At 47.4% G+C, this 17765-nt stretch overlaps 1 protein-coding gene across 6 annotated transcripts in view; it reads left to right on the forward strand.

Moving 5' to 3' along the window:
• The first annotated feature begins 15131 nt into the window (after positions 1–15131).
• The window catches only part of ZFYVE9 (zinc finger FYVE-type containing 9), a 184163-nt gene continuing 181529 nt past the window's right edge, over positions 15132–17765 (forward strand). For 4 of the 6 annotated variants that reach the window (XM_020987768.2, XM_020987766.2, XM_020987769.2 and 1 more), the window contains exon 1: positions 15136–15469. The gene's annotated coding sequence lies outside the window, so the exon portion shown is untranslated. Of the gene's footprint in view, positions 15470–17765 lie in introns of all 6 variants that reach the window. The other 2 variants (XM_078156632.1, XM_078156631.1) reach the window with 1 other exon arrangement.

The following is a 17765-nucleotide window of genomic DNA, read 5'->3' on the forward strand; positions in this document are numbered from 1 at the left end:
TGCATCCCTTCAGCCTCTTCAAATCCCTAGCTCCTCCAAGACTCAGATCAGACACCAGCTTCTATATGGAAAGACATCTCTGGTCCCTCCAGCTACCGCTGTCTTCTGTCCTGTCAATACCTTGTACTTATTTCTCATATAATTACTTATGTGCATATGGTCTCCGCCCATAGGATGTAAGCTTCTTGAGGCTAAGGACTGTTTCACACTAGTCTTTCTGTCTTCTTCACCTAGCCCAGGGCATGGCACTGATGCTCACTGATTGATCAGTTGCTGGGTTGCCAAACTACCCAGAAGACACAGAGGGCTTAGCTGTACTCTGGGAGATTTTGCCCATCTCAAGCCTGGGAATCTGGCTTACACTGCTTTACACTGCTCAGTGTGTTGTCACCAACACCCCCTAGCAAAGTACACGGCTCACTGAGCTCCAGGAAGAAAAAGTTTATTTACAGGTCAAAGAAAACAAATGGAGCTCTTATCGGAGTTCACGGAAAATGCTGCTATTTGCCAACCAGCAGCTCTCTGGCAAAGGCCTCGGCAGCCTCGGTAAGTAGCCTCCGATTATGCAATGGGAAGGGCTCCCAGCAGGCACAAGTGACCTCTTAGACATCACCCGCGTGTGGTACCTGCAACCACTCTCTCTCCACATCTCCCACCAGATGGTAACAATTCCTCCTGTGTCGTCTGGGTGCTGATCTCCACGGCAACCAGGACTTGGGACCTGTCCTGCAGAGGGGTCTGTCTTAGAACTTACCTGACCTAGCGAGAGACAGAGAGGCAGCTGGTACGGGAGATTGTGTGCTGAGTTAGAGCTAGGAAGACCTGGGTTTGAATCCTCCCTCAGCCAGACTGACCATGTTGGACTCAATGCCCCCTGAGGTCCCTTATGATCCAATGATCTCCGATGCAGTTCCAGACAACGATATCTCCGCTCTGAACCCAGGTCTTCCTCAGGACTCCAGGTCTACTGCTCTATGCGTTGCCTCACTTAGCTACCACTGAGTGGCATGTAGGCATGGCCTACAGATCCATCCTAAGAGCTGTGCACCTGTTCTTTTGTGACTCTGTCCCCTAGAAAGGGTGCCTAGAGCTTTCATCATATATGACAGTAGGTACAGAATAAATATTAGCTGAATGAATGAATTCAATGCAATCATCATTTATTAAGCACCTACTATGTACAAGATGCTGAGGAAACAAAAATGCAAACACAATTTCACTATCCTCCCAGAGCTCACATTCTACTGAGAGATGCAGCTTATGGGACAGCTAGGTGGTGCAGTGGATAGAGCACTGGCCCTGGAGTCAGGAGAACCTGAGTTCAAATCCAGTCTCAGATCACTTACTAGCTGTGTGACCCTGGGCAAGTCACTTAACCCCATTTGCCTCAGTTTCTTTACCTGTAAAATGAGCTGGAGAACGAAATGGCAAACCACTCCGATATCTCTGCCAAGAAAATCCCAGATGGGGTCATGGAGAGTCGGACACTACTGAAATGACCTAACGACAAGGACTAACTAATAAGGAAAATAAAGAAGGAAAAGATACTCACAATTGGGAAAGAGGTAATGAAGAAAGGCTAGACCTTTCCTGGCCCCTGAGATGGACCTTGAAGGAAGAAAAGGATTCTGAGGGCTGGAGGTAAGAAGCGAGGGTATTTCAGACCAGTATTGACTTTGGGCCACAGTGAGGAGTCCAGTTTGGCCAAACTGACCACAGTCTCCTTCCGACCTGGGTCCGCATGTCTCACAGTACTAGAAAATTGAAAAAACACCTTAAGTTTTTCCCCAGTGTCCCTCTTCCCTCAGGATTCCCTTTGGGGCCAGCTAGATGGCCCCAAAGACAAAATGGCCTTAGGCAGCCAAACACTCTCCACCTATAGTACACCTTAAGAAGGGAAGATGGGAAAAGAGCTGATTATTTTATCACACATACATCTTGCTATGTCACTCCTCCACTACAAAGTTTTCAGTGGCTCCCTATCCTGCAGGATAAAATGAACATTCATTTTCTGTGGTGTCCAAGGACTTCACCATCTGAAGCCATCCTCCCTTTCCATTCCTATCTCCTAATAGAACACTCTGGGCAATTCAGAGGCAGGAGAGCTAAGTCCGACTGAATCAATACAGAGTGTGGCGATACACATCCTTGTTGAATATCCTTCCCTCTTTACAGCTAAGGAGTTCTCCTTTAGCTAGCTGTTGAATGACCTGCCAGTGTCTTCTTTTGTTTCAGCGTTGGACCCAAACACAACGTATAATAACCTGGCACGGCAGCTGTCTGGTCTCCCCTAGGCTGAAGCCATAGGGGCTGGTGAATCTTACCAGTTCTCATCTTTTACCTGCCCTTGAAGTTTACCCAGGTGCCGCCTGCCTCCTCATTAGGAATACCAGGCTTCCACCTCCTGAGGGACAATTCTGTTTCTGGCTCTGGTCTGAGAGGTCTGGTCTTCCTCATCAGGGGACAGGAAATGAGAAGGCACACTAAATACAAATGTGAAATGGGTATGGAATAGGCAGTTTTCTTCCCACAAAGGAAGGGAACAGGAAGATATAATGAATCACAGAATGATCACAATCACTGAGAGGCCAGTTAGCGCACAAATCTCATTGGCAGCTTTATAACAGCGTTGTTGATTGTTTCTTTTCCATGTCCCCTCCACTGAGAACAGCTTGCCAGTGCCTATGGGGGCTTTTTTCTTTGGTGGTCTCTTTTCTCTGCGGATGACTCTGGGGTGGGGAGGGTCCTCTGCCTCAGCTGCCGCAGTTTCTGCTGCCACAACCACCCAATTAGGTCATATCATGTTGCTAGGGTGCCTGGGAAGGGCAAAGATACCAGCTGCCTTTTGAGATCTCACAAGGCCCCGCAGTGAACAGAAGGTGCCCCATCCTAGATGCATGCTTTCCTAAGGGGCCACGTGTTCACAGGGCAGCCTGGTGGTGGAAGGGCATTCCCCACCAGCCCTCAGGAGCTCAGAAAGCAGTTCTAACATATCCAGGACATAGAAAGGAGAGGCTTGAAGGTCAGAGGTTGCATTTTTAGTATATCTCAGCAGCAAGTTAAAAATGTCCTCATGGCAGATAGGAAGGAGTCCTAGAATATCTGCTTCTACTTTGGAGTCAAAGGGAAAGGCCCCTCTATCCCACATGCCCAAGGGTATGGGAGGGAGGGAGGGGCTAAGGTCAAATCAAATGTGATAGGCTGATGGCTGGAGGATAAAAAGGTACAGTCAGGATGAAGAATAGGAGTGAGGCAGGAGATATGGCAAGGTAGGAAATCATGACCAAAGAGGGTAATTACAGAGTTTTGTATCATGGAAATGACATAATTATGGATAGTGGCCAGAGCCAAGGTATGAGCATCCCTGTAGGTATCTGAGGTAGGGTGAAGATCCAGGTCTGGGAAGCTGAGGAGACTGATAAAATAGGAGGCCAGGGTGTTTGGAAGGGCATCACCTTATGGTCACATCCCTAAGGGGGAAGGGGTAGGGGTGGAGAGAAAGTCTGTGAATCAGATAATGGACTGCTAACGAAAGGACGCCGGAGCCCAAGGAGGACTCAGACCTGGGAACCTTATGGGAGAGGTGGCTGAGTGATGTCAACAGAGGGAGGGGCCCAGCCAGGACTGTAGATCAAGGAGCAGACTGACTCAGTCCTAGCCCAGTAGTAGGTGGGGAGCCTTGAAAGAAGGAGTACCTAGTGCTGGCAAGTGTGGCCAGGGCTGTGGAGAAAGCCAGATCTCTGTGAGCTCAGGTAAGTGGAAGGGCTCATCCACGTTCACCACCTTGGTGACATCCTTGACTCCTCACTCCATCTCCTTCCCTCCCTAATCCAATCAGTTGCTGAATCTTTATCAGTTCTACCCCAGGAAGTCTCTTTCATTTGTCCCTTTCTCTCTATTCTCACAGCTACCACCCTAGTTCAGATCCTCCTCACTTCTAGTCTGGACAGTACCTAGGTCCCGGTACCTACAAATAACAAATATCCTGAAGTGGAATTTGTACCCTATATTTCCACTGGGCTCCAATCAATGACTGCAATTTACATAATTATGACTTCTTATAGTACAAATCTGAATACAAGTAACCTCTTCAGGACATTTCTTATTCCCACTAATCAAGACCTAACTGTATATTACAATATTAGAGTATTACAGCCTCCTAATTCATCTTCACACTAATCCATCCTCTGCTCAGTTGTCAAAATTATTTCCTTAAGCACAGGTCTGCCCCATGTTATCCCTTAGTCAACAAATGCTATTGGCTCCCCACAATCCAATAGAATCTCTAGAATCCTAGAATCCAATAGAAACTCTGTTGAGCATTTAAAACCTTTCACCTCACACCTCCAACCTACTTGCCCAATCTTATTCTTTACTGCTTTCCATACACTGTGGTCTAGCCAAATGGGCCCTACTGTTCTTTACACAGAATAGGTCATTCCCTTTTTCTATAACTTTGCTTGGAACCAGGGGTTCCTAACACGGGATCTATGAACTTTTTTTTATTTTTTATTTTTATTTTGACGTCTCCCTCCCCCTAACTTGGTAGCAAAGAATTAGAGACTGGGGGGTTGCCTGTTAACTGAGGAATGACTGAACAAGTGATAGGCTGCGAGTGTGATGGGATACTATTGTGTTATGATGAAGAGGATGGTTTCAGAGAAACCTAGGAGGACTTATATGAAATGAAGTGAGCAGAACCAAGAGAATAATTTCTGCCATGATAGCAATATTGTGAAGAGAAACAACTTTGAATTCTAACCAATGTAATGACTTAACCAGAGGACTCATGATGAAGCAGGCTGCTTACCTCTTAATAGAAAAGCAATGGACTCAGAGTGCAGAATGAGATTTTTTTTTTAAACAAGGTCAAGAAAGGAATTTGTTTTGCTTGACAATACATGTTTACAACAGGGTTTTGTCTTTATTTTTCAATATGGTGAGGGGGAGGGGAAGGAGTGGGAGGGATAAGGTGGATTGAAAAAACAATTACAAGATTAAAACTATTTTGATAGTTGTATTTTAATGTAATTGGTTACTTGTGTCATCCAGCTAGATTATCCTGTTGGGCAGCTAGGTGGCACAGTGGATAAAGCATTACATATAGAGTCAGGAAGACCTGAGTTCAGTACTGAGAAATGAAGTAGCCCTGTGACTCTGGGAAAGTCACTTAACCTCAGTCTGCCTCACCTGTAAAATGGGGATAACAATAGCACCCACTTCCCAGAGTTGTTGTCAGGATCAAATACTGTAATATTTGTAAAGCAATTAGTATAGTCCCTGGCAAATAGTGGGCACTTAATAAATGCTTGGGGAGTAGCTAGGTCACCCAGTGGATAGAGTCAGAAAGATTCATTTTCCTGAGTTGAAATTTGGCTTCAGATTCTTAATAACTGTATGACCTTGAGCAAGTCACTTAAGCCCATTTGCATCAGTTTCCTCATCTGTAAAATGAACTGGAGAAGGAAATGGCAAACCACTCTTATATCTTTGCCAAGAAAACCCCAAATGGGGTCACTGAGAGTCAGACAGGACTGAAAGGACTCAAAAACAATAATAAATGCTTGTCCTCTTCCTCTCAACCCCTATGTGATTTATTTTATGTATTTTTTTAACATGATTTTAAGAAGAGGGGTCCCTACGCTTCACCAGACTGACCTCTTGAAGAGTCCTCAACACAAAAAAGGTGAGGAACCTTAGGCTTAGGCCTTCCCCTAAGCCAGAAAAGTAGCCCCTCCTCACCCTCGCTTCTTAGTGGCGAAGACTGCCACCCTTAGGCCTCCATCTGGTTGCCACAATGAAGGATTAGTGTGACTGGTCACACTTGAATAGCTGACCTGATTCAAATTTGAGAATGTTCTTAATCCCCAGACAAGTCAGAAGCTTTGACAAGGTCTTTCTAAGGGGGCCTCTACTGTTGTTCCCTTTAGATTAAATATTACAAAACCCTAACTGTCACTTCGTCCTTTACCTTGTGGCTGAATTTCTTCATCTCCTCTTTCCCAATCGCTATAAATGTGCATTGGAAATCTACTTGGGCAGAGAGTTTTCTGTTTAGCCAGGGAGACGCAGCAGGATTGAAATTCCTTCCTAGCAAATTGCTTTCAAAAGATTTTCTCTGACAGACTTTAGCTAAATGGAAAGTATTTGTTTTCACAGGAGAATTCCTAGTTTCCTATTAAACTTAGCTCAAAACCACCTCCTATAGGAGGCCTTCCCTGATTGCCCCTCCAACTGTTTATTTTGTATGTACATTTGTATTGAATGCTGTGCATATGGCTATTTTGCATGCATTTATATGCGTATCCATTATACATATGGTTTCCTTCAATAGAATGTAAACTTCTTGAAGACGGGCACTGTTTCATTTTTGTCTTTTTATTCCTAGTGCCTGGCAGGTACTCAATACATGCAATTTGATGGATAGATAAAATAATAATGATCACCATAATAGCTAGCATTTATCTACCACTTTAAGGCTGGCAAAGTGCTTCGGATGTATTATCTCATTTAATCCTTGCAACAACCCTGGGAGGTGGTGCTGCTATTCTACCTATTTTATAGACAAGAACACTGGGGTAGACAAAGGGTAAGTCAGGATATTCTACCCAGATTTGCTCTGGGTAAAATAGCTAGTAAATGTCTGAGGTCATATTTGACTTTGATCTTCTTGGCCTGAATAAAAGGGACAAGAAAAGATAGACCATCAGGTAGGAGCAGGATTACTGCTGTTCAAAGTGTTTGTATTGAACAGGTCATACAGATTCAATATAGGTTCAAGGTGTCAAGGCTCTAGCCATTGATGGGGCTGCTTAGTTATGGCATAAAAGAGGCCAGCCTATGAGGAGTCAGTGCAGTTCAGCCTTGACAGATGTCCATTGCTGTTTGAGCTCTGCCCTGCCCCTTAAACACCCAACATAATATGAAGAAGAGGGAGCTGCATCTTTCTGGATCAGTGCTATTTCCTTAATGAGTATTTTTCCCACGCTAGTGCTAAGTAAACCCCAGATGGTGTATGTCAGATGGTATATGATTGTTCCAATGCTGAATCTGAAGCCAGACCAGCCTGAATCAAGCTTGACCTAAAACAGGGAACGTGCTCCCTCGTGTGTTTCCATACCACTAGTGGTAAAAAGCACACACAGGGAGAGAAACACACGACCGGGCAACATCCTTGGAAGCGGAGGCCGTTCATGTAGGGATGTCTCTCAGCTGAGTGTAAAGTCTCTCTGATCTCTGCTGCTTGTCACTGCTGCTGGGCATTGCATCTCCACTCAGTATTACATTGTCTCTGCTTTGGTCTCCAAACACCTCATGGTCACTGAGTTGCTCTTTTCTAGCAGTTGGTGGATTATAGTCGTCCAGAGCCAGTTGTCAGACTCTGCTTTCATCTACTAAGGTAGCGTGGTTTGAAAGCCTCTCCTTGACAAGGGCGCGCTCTTTTAGCGCACAGTCACTGAGGCTGAGTATCCTTCCAGTTCACTCTTAGGTAGAGGTCAGACCAGACGGTCGCTGAGGGACCTTCTTGCTTTGAACTTCTTTGATTTTATAATATTTTGCACAGCCCTTAATCACCCTTAGAAAAATAGTTTGCTAAGAGTGAATATAAGGGTACTATTTGGAGGCAGAAGAATAACCTGTAAGAGAACCGAGGGTAGTGACCATTTTGTTTTGCCTTTGAATCCCTAATGCCTGGCACAGTGCTGCCCTCAGAGAGCAGACAGTCTAGCAGGAGAGGTGATAACAGGTGTCTTTGTCTTCAGTGAGCTAGCAGTTCAGTAGGAGAATTAAGGCAGGTCTCTATCCTTAGCAAGCTAATAGACTATTGATCAAGATAGGATAGGGACACAAACTCTCATCTCCCTCAAGGGGTTGTTATGAGGATTAAATGAGATGATATTTGTAAAGCTTTATATAAAAATGATAGTTATCATTATTGAGAAAAGGCCGTTGTCTTCGGCGATTAAGAAATCCTTGGTAACTTCAGAGAGAACAGTTTCAGCTCAGGGAGGAAGTCAATTAGTCTAAGCTGAATCTGACCAAGAATCCCCTCAATGGCATCTCAGATAAGTAGCTTTCCAGCCTCTATCTGAAGGCCTTCGTTGAGGTTGAGAAGGAACCCATAGCCTCTCAGTGCAGCCCACACTGCTTTAGGACAGCTCAAATTGTTAGGAAGCTCTTCCTTACATAAAGCCTAAATCTCAGTTTCTTCATCTGTAAAATGAGGGATGTTGGACTTTTAAGGTTCCACCCAGGTCTAAATCTGTCATCTATGCCGAGCTCTGCTGATCACTAGCCATGCCACCTTGGCCAAGTCCCATTCCATCTCATGATATCAGTTTCCTCTCCTGTAAAATATGGGGTTTGGAAAAATGATGATCTCTAAGCTCACTTCTCATCTCTAAGTCTATCATCATACTGTAAGTTTTCCAGGGGCTATTCAGAAGAGAAGAGAAGAGAAGGGCCTTAACACCTGGGAAGTAGGGAGAGGGACACGCATACACATACATAGAGACAGAGAGAAAGAAGCACAAAGAGACACACAGAGAAAGAGACAGGGAAGTAGAGAGGAGAGGGAAAGAGAAGAAGAAGACGAAAGCAAGAGAGAAGGAGAGAGAGAGAGAGAGGGAGAGACAAAAAGAAGCAGAGAGCTATTATTCTAGAGGGAAGGGCACATGTTGAAAGAAATGCAGAGGTGGCAAGAACAGAAGAGATCAGTCATTTGATAGAGGCCCAAGGTAGGTGTAAAGATTGGAGTGGGAGTGAGGAAGCCAGTCAATAGGGGAAGAAAGAGGTGCTACAGTATGCTGCAGAGGGAGAAAAGACTTAAAGAGGAGTCACGTGACCTGGACAGTGGCCAGGGGAATGGACTGAGTGGGAAAAGGAACAAAGTTTGAAACAGCATCTAATAATAAGCAAACAAATAAATCAGTAGCTGACACTTGTATCCCATGACTTCAAAGTTATACACACATGACCTCATTTGATCCTTACAACCACCCTGTAAGGTGGATGCTGTTCCCATTTTTTTTTTTAGGCAATTGGGGTTAAGTGACTTGCCCACGGTCACACAGCTAGTGTCAAATGTTTGGTCTGAGGTCAGATTTGAACTTAGGTCCTCCTGAGTCCAGGGCCGGTGCTCTATCCACTGCACCACCTAGCTGCCCCATAAAGATTTTTTTTTTGACTTTTTTTTTTGGTGAGGCAATTGGGGTTAAGTGACTTGCCCATGGTCACACAGCTAGTAAGTGACATGTGTCTGAGACTAGATTTGAACCCAGGTCCTTCTGACTCCAAGGCCAGAGCTCTATCCATTGCGCCACCTAGCTGCCCAATGCTGTTCCCATTTTACAGATTCACAAAACTGAGGCTCAGTGACTTGTCCCAGGTCATATAGGAAAGATGTCTCCAAGGCAGGATTCAAACCCAGATCCCTCCTGACTCCCAGTGCAGTGCTTGTTTGGCCCTGCCACATCTAGTCCTTGCAACGGATGACTCACCTGCCCTTGGGGCATAGCACCACTCCCTTGGTGTCCTGATTATCAGAGGTTAGTGCACATTTCCTCCTGCAGTTGGCATCTGGGCCTGGGAACCAGAGGGCCAATGGAAGTTCTCTCAACTGACCCGGCCTGTCAGCCCTGTGCACTTTGTGGGCTCCTCTTTCTTCATGGGGAGATGCTCTTACAGCTCTATAAATAATGCAACAGATGGGGACTGAAGGGGCCTTCAGGTCTACTTCCAGCTCTTCCTCATACCTATGACCCCAGGAGAAAATTAATTATTTCTCCCCTCTGTGCCTCAGTTTCTTTATTTATAAAAGGAACCTAATGATTTTCAATGTGTCCCTCAGGAATTTATGGAGGGAAGTTCAAGGTATGGGAGTATCTTTTATTGATCTAGAAAGGAAATGCCAAGTTACCATAGTGTGAGAATGGAAGAGAATATTAAGTCCCCTTACTGAGACAGCTGGGTGGCACAGTGTATAGTGCCCTAGACTTCTAGGCAGGAAGACCTCAGTTCAAATCCTGCCTTAGACACTTGCTGGCTGTGTGACCATGGCAAGTCACTTAGCTTCTCTGAAGCTGTAAAATGGAGCTAATAATAGCACCTACCTCACAGAGGTGTTGTAAGGATCACATGAAATAATATTTGTCAAGCATTTTGCATACCTTGAGTTGCTTTTATCATTATAATCATTAAACAGATGAGGAAACTGAGGCCCAAAGTCACATGGTTTATGATTGTAGGGTTGGGAGTTGAACCCAGGCCTTCAGACTCCAAATGCAGTGCTTTCCATTTAATAACAGCGTGTGTTTCTAGAGTGCTTAAGGCACATGCCATACATGGTCTTATTTGATGTTCATAACAACCCTACTCCTATTATTATCCCCATTTTACAGATGAGGAAATTGAGGATTGGAAGGGCATCATATGCCTGATGGCTCCGTCAGGGTCTGAGCTGTGATTGTCTCAGAGTAACTTCAATTCAAGTCACTTAAGCTTAAATAGCTCTTACATTGTTTGTCTGCTCTGCCCAGGAGAATCACCTATGGACTGGGAAGGCTACAAACGTCTAGCAGGGAGTTAATACCCATGAAAAGAAAATTGGAAGACAACCACCCTTGGCGAGTTTGAGTCAACTGGTCCAATGAATGCCACTGTATGGTATTTGTATGTGTAGTAAGATAGGAGACTGGAAAACATTTCCATTTTAAAAATAAGAAAGAGAATGGAGTTGGCTATCAGCCCATGAACTTGACTTACGGTCTTGGCAAGATTCTAGAACATATTATCAGAGAAATGGTTACGGACTATGTAAAGAATGGCAATTATAAAGGGCCAAGATGGCTTTATTACGCCAGGTCATGCTGTACTTGTTTTATTCTTTCTGTCAGGTTTACTAGTATGCTGGATTGGGAGAGTGCTGGAGGCATCGTTGGCCTAGATTTTAGCCAAGCATTGGACAATGTCTCTCATGCCATTTGTGTGGACAAGGGGGAGAGCTGTGGGCTAGATAAGGATGATGATACAGTTAGATGGATCTGGAACTAGTTGGGTGACTGGGTCCAAAGAGTCCATTAATGACTATTAATGGCTCAATACCAACTGGGAAGGAGTCTTTCATGGAACCTCGGCCTTGACCGGTTTAACATTTTTATCTTTGACTTGGAGAAAGGCATATTGATCAAAGTTGCCAATAACACAAACCTAGGTGGGATAGAGAGCTTATTGGATTATACAGTCAGGAGCCAAAAAGATCCCTAGAGGTTAGACTGGCTTTACTGGGTTATACCAGTTATACCGGCCCAAATTTAGTAAGATTAAAATTAACTTCTGTGAGAAGTCTTTCCCAGTCCTCTTTAACACTAACACTTTCTGAGATTATCTCCGATTTGCCCTGTATCTTTCTTGTTTGTATATAGTTGTTTGCATGGCATCTCCCTCATTTGACTGTGAGCTTCTTGAGGGTGGAGACTGTTTTATGCCTTTTGTTATATTCCCGGTGCTCATCATAGTGCTTGGAATGTTAGTACTAGGTGGTGAAGTTGATAGAGTGCAGGGCCTGGAGTCAGGAAGACTCATCTTCCTAAGTTCAAATCCAGCCTCAGATGCTTCCTAGCTGTGTGACCCTGAGCAAATCACTTCACCTTGCTTGCCTCAGTTTCCTCATCTGTAAAATGGGCTGGAGAAGGAAATGGCCAACCACTCCAGGATCTTTGTCAAGAAAACTCCAAATGGGGTCACCTGAGTCAGACAGGACTGAAACACTGAACAATGAAAAGAGCTTAATGAATGCTTATTGACTTGACTTGGAAAGATAAAAACAAACAAACTTCCCAAGTCTAAGGCTGGGAGAAGTGTGGCCCCATAATAATTTGTCTGAAGGGATCTGAGCATTCTAGTGAATTGTGAACTCATTAAGAGACAACAGGAACTGAGACAATACCAGGATGACTTTAGGCTATGTGAAGAAGAGCAGAGTCAGACCACATGTGGAAGTTCTGGGCACCACATTTTAGGAAGGGTAATGATCAGCTGGAGAGTGTCCAGGGGAGGGCAATCAGGACAGTGAAGGGGTCTTGAGTGCGTGTCGAATGAAGTATGGTTGGAAGAACTGGGGATGTTTAGCCTGCAGAAGGGAAGACTTAGGAGGGACATGGGGTTGTCTCCAAAGATCTGCAGCACTGGAATGGGGGAGAGGCATTGTTTTCCTTGGCCTTGGCAGGAAGAACCAAGCATAGCGGATGGAAGTCCCTGAGGGTGGACATCCTTGGAGTCATCCCTGACTTCACTTTCCCCACCCTCTCCATCCCCAATCAGCCGCTGAGTTACCACCTCTACTTCCAAGTCTCTTTCATGAAACAGTCTGTCCTCTGCCCCTGAGAAGCTAACACGTCAGCTGGGAGAGAATACGCATACTTACTGAGAAGTACATTTAAAATAAATTCAAGGTAATTTTTGGTGAAGGTCTAGGAATGCTGGGGACTGCTGTGGCCAATTTTTATTTTCTTCACGATGGTGCCAATAGACCTACAATCTTGGGTCTAAGCAAAACTGCTGAGGTAAGCTAGAGGCATGATCTGGATGCCTTAGGGATTGGGCCACTGGGACAAGAGGACTTTGAGGGGAATGTCTGCATCCCCACTGAGATACAAGTAGCTGCTGTGGCTGTTGTTTGCTCTGACTAGAATGGTTGGACAAGTCCAACCCTCAGTCAGAAAACAAAGAGACTAATTTCATGAACTGAAGGGGGAAAAGGAGAAGCTTTTGGAGAGAGTTCCTATTGCCTAGACAACTGTAGATTTCTAGGACCTCCCTCCCTCTAATTTTTGAGTTTGGGCAGGGGTCTCAACTGTCATCTAGCTCAGCCTATACCCGACTTCTGCCTGTCTGCCTCAGTGTTTCCAAGAAGTGGTCATCTAGCCATGGTAGGGAGGGGAAATCCACTACCTCTGGAGGAAGCCCATTTTGCTCTGGGATAGCTCCAATTCTTAGGAAGTTTTTCTTTGTATGGGAGAGAAATGGACCTTTCTGCATTTGAGCTCAAAGGTTGTTCCTTTTCTCTCCTACCTGGTGTGGCAAGAATTTTATGTTTTGTTTGTTTTATGGGGTTACAAAGTGCTACAGATCCATCATACCTATTATACATTCAGAACAACCTTTCAAGGCAAGCACTATAGCATTAGTATCCCCCCTTTTTTTTTTTTTAATACATTGAGGTCCATTGAGGTTATGTCCTGCAGTGACTGTCATATATATATATATATATATATATATATATATATATAATTTTTTTTCCTTTTTTTTAAAGATCTTTGAGAAGCAATGTAATGTATTAGGGAACTGAACTTGGAGCACTGCTCTGGACTCTGACTAGCTGTGTGATCCTGAGTTAGACCCCTCAGTTTCCTCATCTGTTAAATGGGCACAATAACAGCTGGAATACCAGCCTCCTGGGGTTATGAATCTCAAAGGAGACAGTTTTGCAGAGGCAATCTCTTGTATAGTGGCAACAGTGCCTGCCTTGGAGTCCTTAAGACTAGGCTTCCTTTTCCACCTCTGACACTTGCTAGCCATCCAACCACGGGCAAGTCCCTTCAACTCTCTGAACCTGTTTGCTCACCTGTAAAATGGAGAGAGTAGCAGCTGTACTTCCTATTCCACAGGGTTGTTGTGGAGCTGAAGTGAAATGTCTGGTGGTGCTTTGCCGACTTTAAAGTGCTGAGGACCAGTCACATTACCATTAGGTAAAGTCCTACGTAAGCAAGGACTGATGCTTTCATCTTTGGCCTTAGTATACTTACTTCAGTGCCTAGCACACTGTAGGCACTTCATCAATCTTTGTTGCAGAGTTTGAATCCTGGTTCTGCCACTTAATAGCTTGGGGGAATCACTTAATGACTCTGGACCTCAGTTTCCTCTTCTTGGAATCTCCAGCTTCCAGACTCTAATGAAGGGATCAGAGGAGACACTCTTGACCCTTCTCTTCCAGGGGGTGGGAGGTCCATAGATATTATATATTGCACATGTTTTAGGAATTTTTCAATGAATTGATCAGTGGTGCCAATCCCCCCCACTTTTAAAAAATATTATTTGTTTTTTGGGATGGCTCTCTGGGAGGGGAAGGATGTTGGGAATAACTATGATGATGTAAAAACAGAAGACATCAATAAAAACTTATTTTTAAAATAAAGAATCTCTAGCTTCCTTCAAAACTCAGTTCAAAAAACCTGCTCCTCCTACAGAAGCCCCCCGGCCCCCATTCCATGCGCTGGGGCATTATCTTGCACTGGCTGTTTGTACATGTGTATCTCATTCATCCTGTCCCTGGTATACACGTGCACGGGTGTGTGAAGTTGTCCTTCCACTAGGAACGGAAGCTTCTTGAAGGTAGGGACAGTTGCAGTTATATATTTTCAGTGCCTAGGAGACGGCTTCACGGTGACAGTTTGGAAGGATTAAGGAATACGCCTGTCCCCCTCAGATGAAGGGACATCACTCTCAGCTGGGGCTCAGGGCTAAAAGCCTTCCCTCTCCTCCCACCAATCCCCTCACCCGGCAGGGCAATTTTGATGCTGGGCTAGGAGCTTGCCCCACGCCCCTCACCTATATCCCTGAGGGCGGGGCTAGGGGACTGCCTCGTGCCTATCTAGGGGGCGGAGCTGATCGTGCCTCATGCCCCTCTCCATGCACCTATCTCTCTGGGGGGCGGGGCTAGGGGACGGCCTCGCGCCCCTCTTCTCCTTGGGGGGGCGGGGCTAGGAGCCAGCCTCGCGCCGGCCCCCTCAGATCAGGTTTCCATCCCAATGCCCTGGCTCTCATCTTGTCCCTGAGGGGAATGTCCGCGCTAGGAGCCTGTCTCCGGCCCCATCCCCTCAAGTGGTCGGAGCTGGGCCTCGGGCCCGCCCTCTAAGTCATGCCCGTGCGGGCCGGCGGAGTGGACAGCGGCGGCGGGAGGCTGCGGCGGCGGCAGCGCTAAGCCGAGGAAGAGTCCGGCGGGGGCGGGCAGACGGGCCGACGGGCCAGGCCCCGGCTCGGGCTCCCTCCGCCCCCCGCCCCTCCCCCTTCCCCGCGGCCGCTCCGCCCCCGTCGGCGGCCGCCGCAGTCAGTCCGGGCGCCGTAGCCCGAGCCCCGGCCAGGGGGCGCTGCGGGGCGGGGCGGCCGCGGCTGCCGGAGGACCAGGACCGGCACCCGGAGCGGAGAGCGGGAGGAAAGGCCGGGCAGCAGGGGCGGCGGCCGGGGCTGAGCTCCCTCCTCGGTGCGGGAGTCCCTCTCTCTGGCCCCGGGCCCAGGAGCCGGAGCCAGAGCCGGGCCGGGCGGGGCCGGAGCCCAATGCGGAGCGGGCGGCGCGGGGCGGCAGCAGAGGCAGCGGCGGCGGCGGCGGGCGCGGGGGCTGCGCCCTCCCCAGGCGGCCCTGGCGCGGGGGCCCTGGCCATGCGGACCTGGGCGTCGGGAGCGGCGGCCCGCGGTAAGTGCGCGCGCGGCGCTGCCCGGGGGGGGGCGGCGCGGGGACGCGCGGGCCCGCTCACGCACTCTGCGCGCGCCCGCGGGGGTCCCAGGGGGAGGCGGGGGGGGCGGGATCCGCATTGGGGCTGGGGCGGGGGGGGGAGGTAGCGGTGTTCGGGAGCCCGCTGCCCCCGGCGTCTCCTCTCCCACGGACACACAATACCCCGGACACGCACGGAGCCCGGTACACTGGTCCACCCTGCGCGGGCCCAGCCTACGCATATGTACACGGCCCCCCCACCCCCACACATGTACACGGCACATGCGGGCACGCAGCACACACACGTACGCACGCATGTACGCATTCACGGACCCGCAGCCTCCGGCCGCCGGGGGGGGGGTTCTGGGTCTCGCCGGGCCCCCGAACCCCATGTCGGGCCTCCTAGAGGGACCCCAGCCCTGCAGGCGGAGGGGCTGTGTATGTTTGCGTGGGCTGCGCGCGTGTGCGCGAGTGGGCGCATGTGATGCCCCCGTGGGGAAATCCCCGGGCATCCTCGGGCGCGCTGGGGCTGGCTCGGAGGGCAGCCTCGCCAGGATCCAGTTCGAGGCCCTGTCCGCAACCTCCCGGCCCCGCAGCTCGGGCTTCCCCGGCTCCCCAGACCCACTGCTGCAGAGCCCCGCGTGGGCAGGGGAGCCTCGGTGAGCAACTGGTGCTTCGCCACCCCGCATTCCCCGAGGGGCGCTTGGCAGAGGACAACCTTTCTGGTCCGGAGCTGTGGGAGGCGGCGCTTCATCACCTGGTGCCTTCTGCTTGGAGGTGGCCTTCCAGGACCCCCAAGCCAGCTCTGCGGCACCTCGGCAGCTTCTTCGATAGATGCATTCGTGTAGCTCTGATGAGGGAGGTGGGGTGGCCCTGGGGACTGCTGTGGAGCAGGGGCAGGCAGGACCTCTCCTCGGTTTCGGTTCTCGGTTCATAAATGTTGCAGCTAAGTAGGTTCGGCTGATGAATTGCAGGCGAGGGATTGTTTTTTTATCATGCTAACTACCAGATGGAAGCTGAATAGATCTTAATTTTTAGAAATGAATTATCCTGTTTGCGTATTAGTGGAAAAAGAATGTTACTGATTACAATGTGATCCCATAAATCAGATGTTCATGGAAAATGTGAACATAGCATTTTCTTGTCTTCACCTTGACCTACTGTTGATAAGTAAACATCTTCATGTTAAGAGTTTTCAACCATCTTTTACAAAGAGATAACACTTTCTACTTTTTGGATTTCAGCTTCAATACTAGTTTGTACTTATTTGTGGTTTAATAGAGTACTTAAGAAAGACAAACTTTATACTTGGGAGATTTTATGATTCTCTTATTTAATTGACTTAACCGTATATATATCCCCAGTAAAATATTGGTATTAAAGAGACGGGCTTTTGTTTCTGGGAGAGCTTAGGTCATTAAAGGAGCTTTGCAGTTTCCTGAAGGCAACCCAATCTGTTTTACTTTTCCTGTTTTATTTAAAAAAAAAATATATATATATAATATGATGATGATGTTGTTCATTTGAGTCAGACTCTTGGTAACCCCATTTGGGATTTTCTTGGCAAAGATACTGGAGTGGTTTGCTATTTCCTTCTCCAGCTGATTTGACGGATGAGGAAACTGAGGCAAACAAGGTGAAGTGACTTGCCCAGGATCCCAAGCTAGTAAGTGCTTGAGGCCATATTTGAACTCAGGTTTTCCTGACTCCAGGCCTGGTGCCCTGTGCACTTCTATGTCGAGCTGCCTCTGCCCAGTTTGATGGACAAGCTCCTCTAGGTTGAGTAGGCCCCTGTGGTAAATTTAGGGGGAGCACCTGGACAAGAGATGGGGGGGGCTGAGCAGCATGGTGGGCTGAGATTCTGCAGTGGGAGCTGCTGTGTATAAGATCGCAGATCCATTTGGGTGTTATTTCATCGTCATAGTTCCTGGAAAGGCCCTTTCTAAGGTAGAGAGCAATGGGACATGAAGATAAGATGTTATTGATCACACTATTGTGGTTCAAGCACCAGAAGGAGCCTCCCATAGTCCATTGTCTTTCCTCCAGACCATCCCAGTGAATTGATCTTTCTTAGTTTCTTAAACCTCTCCATGAGGAAATATCACTCAACTTCCTTTGGTAACCCACTTGAGGTATCCAACGTGGTACTCAGTAGATCGATTTTTGGTAAAAAATGCAAGCATCTGTACATTTCCTGTACTCTCTCAACATTGTTAAAATACAAAACACCTTTGTTCTTCAGGTGGGTTCAAGGAAGGAAGTATTGCAGAGCCTCTTT

This window comes from Phascolarctos cinereus, unplaced genomic scaffold, assembly GCF_003287225.1.
Source record: "Phascolarctos cinereus isolate Bilbo 61053 unplaced genomic scaffold, phaCin_HiC Scaffold_5;HRSCAF=322, whole genome shotgun sequence".
Lineage (NCBI taxonomy): Eukaryota > Metazoa > Chordata > Mammalia > Diprotodontia > Phascolarctidae > Phascolarctos > Phascolarctos cinereus.